This window comes from Astatotilapia calliptera, chromosome 2, assembly GCF_964374335.1.
Source record: "Astatotilapia calliptera chromosome 2, fAstCal68.1, whole genome shotgun sequence".
Classification (NCBI taxonomy): Eukaryota; Metazoa; Chordata; class Actinopteri; order Cichliformes; family Cichlidae; genus Astatotilapia; species Astatotilapia calliptera.
In genome coordinates, this window is record NC_137423.1 from 9878160 (window position 1) to 9884515 (window position 6356).

Sequence of the window (6356 nt, forward strand, 5' to 3'; positions counted from 1 at the left end):
TCAAGGCACAAAACGAAGAGTTCTTACATTAGTGAAATCTGAAACAAACCATTTGGCCTTCAACAGGCGTCTAAAAGATTAAGAAACTAATGTAGCTGAGGGAGTGATCTCTGTGGTATTTCAACCTTGTACCAGCCTGTGATTCTCACACATCAATTCTTGGGTCAAAGAGAAAAATAACTAAAACAAAGGGGCCTTATTGAATGACAGAGTTTTCCTGCATAATGTCACTATAAAACAATATCCAGTAAATGCTCCCATGGTACTAAAATACCTAACAGTAAAATTCTCTTGAACTCATGGAAAACTCATCGTCGTCTCGAAGTGAGCAGCTGAAGCGTCCCGTGTGATCAGAGGTCCTCGTCATCCTCGCTCACCATGACGTCGAGCTCTTTGTCTTTCCGTACGACGCTCTCGGTGATGAACTCCTTGTGCTGCTCCTCCAGCTCACGCAGCTCCGCCTGCAGGCGCTCCAGGTGGAGCACTCGCCGGTTCCTCAGCAGCCGGCTGGGGAATGGGTTCATGTCGTTGAAGGCGATGCTGGTCAGCTTCCTGCATGGACACACGCAGGTGGAAAGGACTCGATCACCAACACAGAGGAACTGGAAACTGATCAGCTTGAGTGTTTCTGTTTTATGCTGCTTGATACTTCAGGTACTGCAGTTTGAGCAGGAAATACTGGACTGACTGGACCACATGTATCCGAGAGCTGCAGATACTTAAAAATCTTTAAATCGTTGTTACTGTGATCAGGGAAATTTAAACTTCGCACAAAATTTCAGTAAAAAGGGTTTGAAGCTCAAAGATTCAACAGCTACATCCGCTACACTTCTGAGAGTGTAACAGCTCGTAGATTAAGGCGGGTGGAGGCGAGTGCGTACCTGGCATTGGAGACGGTCTTTGTGAAGAAGCGTAGGTACTGGTAGATCTCCACGCTGTCGTGAATCTTCAGGATGTCGTCCTCTTTGTATTTGAACAGAGCCAGAGTGTATCTGAAGATCACCTGCAGCACAGACACGCATTTCATAACAGGACACTCACGCCACACAATTAATTGGAAACTTTGAGGAGGTGAGTCATAAAATTACTCTTTCAGTTGTGGTGCAGTTGGGCCCTTTACTCATTACAGCTCTGATCGATTTCCAATAAGCCACTTGGTTCCTCAGTTGCCAGATAATATTAACTTACTTGGTAGTTGAGCTTTAAGTTTAAATTAAACTTTTGGGTTGGATCTACGTGGCTGAAGCTGTTGTCAGCATTTATCCCTGTGTGGTATATATTTCTGTGTCTGAACTGTGATTTTATTTCCTGAGACAAACGATGTAAAAGCTGCGCTGCATTTGTCACATCGCAGAAACAAGCCCAAAGCCATTGTCCCGCTCATCGTCTGGATTTACGCTGCTTGTGGTAGACTGTGAGGTCGTTACTAGAATGATCTGCTTTCCCACTCCTATTTCATGTCACATGACAGTTCCCCATGCTTAGTAAACAATGTCTTATTACTCCTAAAATGTAAATAAAGACATCTAAAGGTGAAAACAAAATCATTTTTGTTTCCATGGACACTACTGTGGTGCATTCAAGTGTTGTCTGCATTTCTGTCATGGTGTGTTCGGGTGTATGGTACCTTGGTACCCTCATACAGGAAGGCGTCCCACAGAGGCATCAGGATGTCGCTGGGCAGACTCTCCACAAAAACCACCAGGAACCAGTTGAAGGTGACCAGAGAGACGTCAATGTTGTGATCCTCAAAGTGAGATGCCAGGCGAGGAAGCTTCTCCGCCATGAAGTCCTTCAGCACGCGCTGGTCCGCCTGAGCACAAAGACTCACAGAGATCAGCCTCACTGATCACTAAAACAGATCACAGCAGGCAAGCAGGTGAGTGTGTCTGCTGACCTGAGAGGCCACCAGATTCTTGGTGTAGTAGTCCTGAGGCATGATGGCTTCCACCACTGCCACCAGACACCAGAAGGCGTCTTCGTCACTTTGGAGGACCAGCAGAGCGAGGGCCGCTAACCTGTGGACATTGATGGAAGGTGAGGTTCTGCCTGGAAGGCGGGTCCACATAAGAACTCAGATATAAAATTTATACTTTTGTTCTGACCTGTTGAGTACCTGGCAGTAGCCAATGGCAGGGTTATGCCCGGAGAAGGCCAGAAGGATGCGGCGGAGCTGCTGGAGGGCGGGGCTGGAGGGCGGGGCTGGACGGCGAGGAGAAGTGCTGATTGGTCGTCAGGGTTCGGTGAAGGTCCAGCTGGACCTGCCTGGAGGCAGGATTAGGAGCTGTCCGACTCTTCTCACACAGCTGGAAACAGAACAGGATTACTGAGTGCTCGCCAGCATTCCCAACAGGAAGAAGGAGGAGCCACCTGTGCTCAGGTGCGGATAAAGCACTCTCTCTCTCTACAGCTGTACCTGCTGATAGCGTTGCGTGTGGCACTCTTGGCTTGTCAAAGTTCTGGCTCGGACCAAACAGCGCCACACTCTCTGCCGATACTCCCGAGGGACGCCTTCACGCACCAGAATTTTGAGCTCAGGTGAGATGATGAAGTCATCGTCGGACCTGCCTGCAAGGTACTGAACCCAGCGGCTCAGCAGGGAGTGCTCCAGACCCTCCTACAGAGACAATGATGTACAATGATTTTACAAACTCGCCAAAAATGCACCTTAAGAGCACTGTCTCTTTAAATACCCTCTTTTGCTTGGTCTGCTCCTTATTTTTTCCTCATTTTTTCTTACTTTGGAGGACCAGCAGAGCGAGGGCCGCTAACCTGTGGACATTCATGGAAGGTGAGGTTCTGCCTGGAAGGCGGGTCCACATAAGAACTCAGATATAATATTTATATTTTTGTTCTAACCTGTTGAGTCCCTGGCAGCAGCCAATGGCAAGGTTGTGCCAGCCAGCAGGATGCTGCTGAAGGGCGGGGCTGGAGTCTGAAAGTAAGAGCTCGTTTAGACTCTATTCTGTGAACAGGCTTGCTCCCACGAATATGTGAATTCATCTGTAAAAGAGTTTAACTCTAATGCACCTGTTCCTCCTGCTCCCTGCTGCAGGGCGGCCTGTTGGACTACGAATGCCAGTGCGGAGCTAAGAAGATCAAAGAGGAGCTGTTGTTCTTGAACCTGCCAAAGTGAGTAACCTCAAATCGGTCCCCAAAGGCCTCAAACCACCACAGTTCAGTCGGTGTCAGTTTTGTTCATGTCATGTCCTCCTTGCATCTTCCTTTGAGCCTCTCCTCTTTGCTCCAGACCCTCCTACAGAGACAATGATGTATGATATAAAAAGAGGATAACCATTATCTGTTAAGCATTATGTTACAATGTAACATAATGTAAAATTGTAACATTGTAAACATAATGTTACAATTTTACATTATGTTACAGTTTAACATAAAGTAAAATTGTAACATTATGTTTACAATGTTACAATTTACAAATTGTAACATTGTAAACATAATGTTACAATTTTACATTATGTAACAATTTAACATAATGTAAAATTGTAACATCGTAAACATAATGTTACAATTTTACTTTATGTTACAGTTTAACATCATATAAAATTGTAACATTATGTTTACAATGTTACAATTTACAAATTGTAACATGATGTTACAATTTTACATGATGTTAAATTGTAGCTGTTAAGGGTGGTGAGTTAGCGAACCTAGACGCGGACCTCTCGTTTAAGTTGAACAGTGTCTTTATTTACAGTGAAGCCAAAATCAATCCACAGTTATCCACAGTGCAAGTCCCTTCAGTGCTCCTCTCCCCGTCTCCCCTCGTGTGTCCACAAAACTCCCTAGAATCAGTGAAGTGTCCCCTTCCGTCTCTCCGTCTCGATCGCGTCCAGGCTTAGTAGGCAGCTCAGAGCGGCAGCACTTACGGGTCGGAGGTCTCCCGTTGCTACGCGACCGCGTAACAATCGCAGCGGAGAAAAAGCGGAGCGAGAGAGGAGAACAAAAAAACACACACACACACAGGTCGACCGGTCGGGGCACCGTCCGACTCTGACAGTAACATAATGTAAAATTGTATTATGTTTACAATGTTACAATCCCTACCCTCACCTATGGCCACGAGCTGTGGGTAGTGACCGAAAGAACGAGATCGCGTATACAAGCGGCAGAAATGAGCTTCCTCCGAAGGGTGGCTGGCCTCTCCCTTAGAGATAGGGTGAGAAGTTCGGCCGTCCGGGAGGGGCTCAGAGTAGAGCAGCTGCTGCTCCACATCGAAAGGAGCCAGCTGAGGTGGTTCGGGCATCTGACAAGGATGCCCCCTGGGCGCCTCCTGGGTGAGGTGTTCCAGGCATGTCCCACCGGGAGGAGGCCCCGGGGCAGACCCAGGACACGCTGGAGAGATTATATCTCTCGGCTGGCCTGGGAACGCCTCGGTGTTCCCCCGGATAAGCTGGAGGAGGTGGCTGGGGAGAGGGAGGTCTGGGCCTCTTTGCTTAGGCTGCTGCCCCCGCGACCTCGGATAAAGCGGATGAAGATGGATGGATGGATGGATGTTACAATTGTAAAATTGTAACATTATGTTTACAATGTTACAATTTCACATTATGTTAAATTGCAACATAATGTAAAATCGTAACATTAAGTTTACAATGTTACAATTGTAAATATAATTTACCCAATTAATTCTGTCATAACAGAAGTATGACTTCTCTGTGTTATTAATCCGTATTAATATCATAGGGAGATTAATATCCCTACAATATTAAGCATCAGACTTTATCAAATTTTCTAAAAACTTTTTTTGTTGGATAGTGTAGCGCAGCTGGATAGTGTAGTGGTAATACTACACATCTTTGGAGTCGCACGTTCGATTCCCACCCAGTATCCAGTAAGGGTCCTGGCTAGACCCCTCATGCTAACCAAAAATCCCTGGAATGGTGCGGCTATGTCTGCAGTCTCTCCGCTTAAATTTAGAGCTTGCTTGTTTGTTAAATGTATTATTTACTGTTTTTAGTTTACTCCATGATGGGGCTGGATATCGGGCGTCCTGCACCACCCATCCGGTCTGGAGCATAGCGAAACCATTTCTGCACTGTTTGAACGAAGGTAAACTCAGAAACTGCCCCCACCTGCTGAGTCAGGCCATCTAAGACAACAAAAAAACCCAAAAACAAACAAACAAAAAAACAGTAAAAAAAAGAGGGGTTCAATTAGAGTTCAAATATGAATAACCTCTCGCCAAAAGTCTTTAACAGCTAGAAAGCTGGCAAACTACTAAGCTGATCAACATGAAAGGCACAAGGTGGAAATCAGCAAACTGCTGCCTCACTTTGTTCACCTGTGCTCTATATTTCATGGTCCGGTTGGCTGCAGGACCAAACATTTGGCCTTACACCTTATTTCTTTATGTTTTGCTTCCAAGGTGCCAGACTTGTAGGTAACTTTTTACACTGACATGACCTCAGCAATAGTTTCCAGTCTTTCAACTTCCTTGGGCTTTGGCTGCTTTTTTACTCATTTTCAGTCCAGTCCTTCTACCTGACCATTTTCAGAGAACTCTAAGGAGCTTGGGGGAAAAAAGCAACCGGACTTCTTTAACTTTTTTGAAGACGTTTCGCCTCTCATCCCAGAAGCTTTTTCAGTTCACTGAAGCCTCATAAGAAAGTGACACAATGACATTTAGATAATAAAACTCGCCAAAAATGCACCTTAAGAGCACTGTCTCTTTAAATACCCTCTTTTGCTTGGTCTGCTCCTTATTTTTTCCTCATTTTTTCTTACTTTGGAGGACCAGCAGAGCGAGGGCCGCTAACCTGTGGACATTCATGGAAGGTGAGGTTCTGCCTGGAAGGCGGGTCCACATAAGAACTCAGATATAATATTTATATTTTTGTTCTAACCTGTTGAGTCCCTGGCAGCAGCCAATGGCAAGGTTGTGCCAGCCAGCAGGATGCTGCTGAAGGGCGGGGCTGGAGTCTGAAAGTAAGAGCTCGTTTAGACTCTATTCTGTGAACAGGCTTGCTCCCACGAATATGTGAATTCATCTGTAAAAGAGTTTAACTCTAATGCACCTGTTCCTCCTGCTCCCTGCTGCAGGGCGGCCTGTTGGACTACGAATGCCAGTGCGGAGCTAAGAAGATCAAAGAGGAGCTGTTGTTCTTGAACCTGCCAAAGTGAGTAACCTCAAATCGGTCCCCAAAGGCCTCAAACCACCACAGTTCAGTCGGTGTCAGTTTTGTTCATGTCATGTCCTCCTTGCATCTTCCTTTGAGCCTCTCCTCTTTGTCTCATCTCTTTCAGTGTGCTGATCCTCCAGCTGAAGTGGTTTACGTTCACTCCATCGTTCACCGTGGAGAAGAAGAACAGCCCCATTGTTCTGACACAGCAGCTGGTGA

The 6356-nt window shown here is 46.1% G+C and overlaps 1 pseudogene; it reads right to left on the reverse strand.

Moving 5' to 3' along the window:
• Positions 1 to 350: 350 nt before the first annotated feature.
• LOC113017591 (TBC1 domain family member 2A-like) lies at positions 351 to 2786 on the reverse strand (annotated as a pseudogene).
• Positions 2787 to 6356: the final 3570 nt, after the last annotated feature.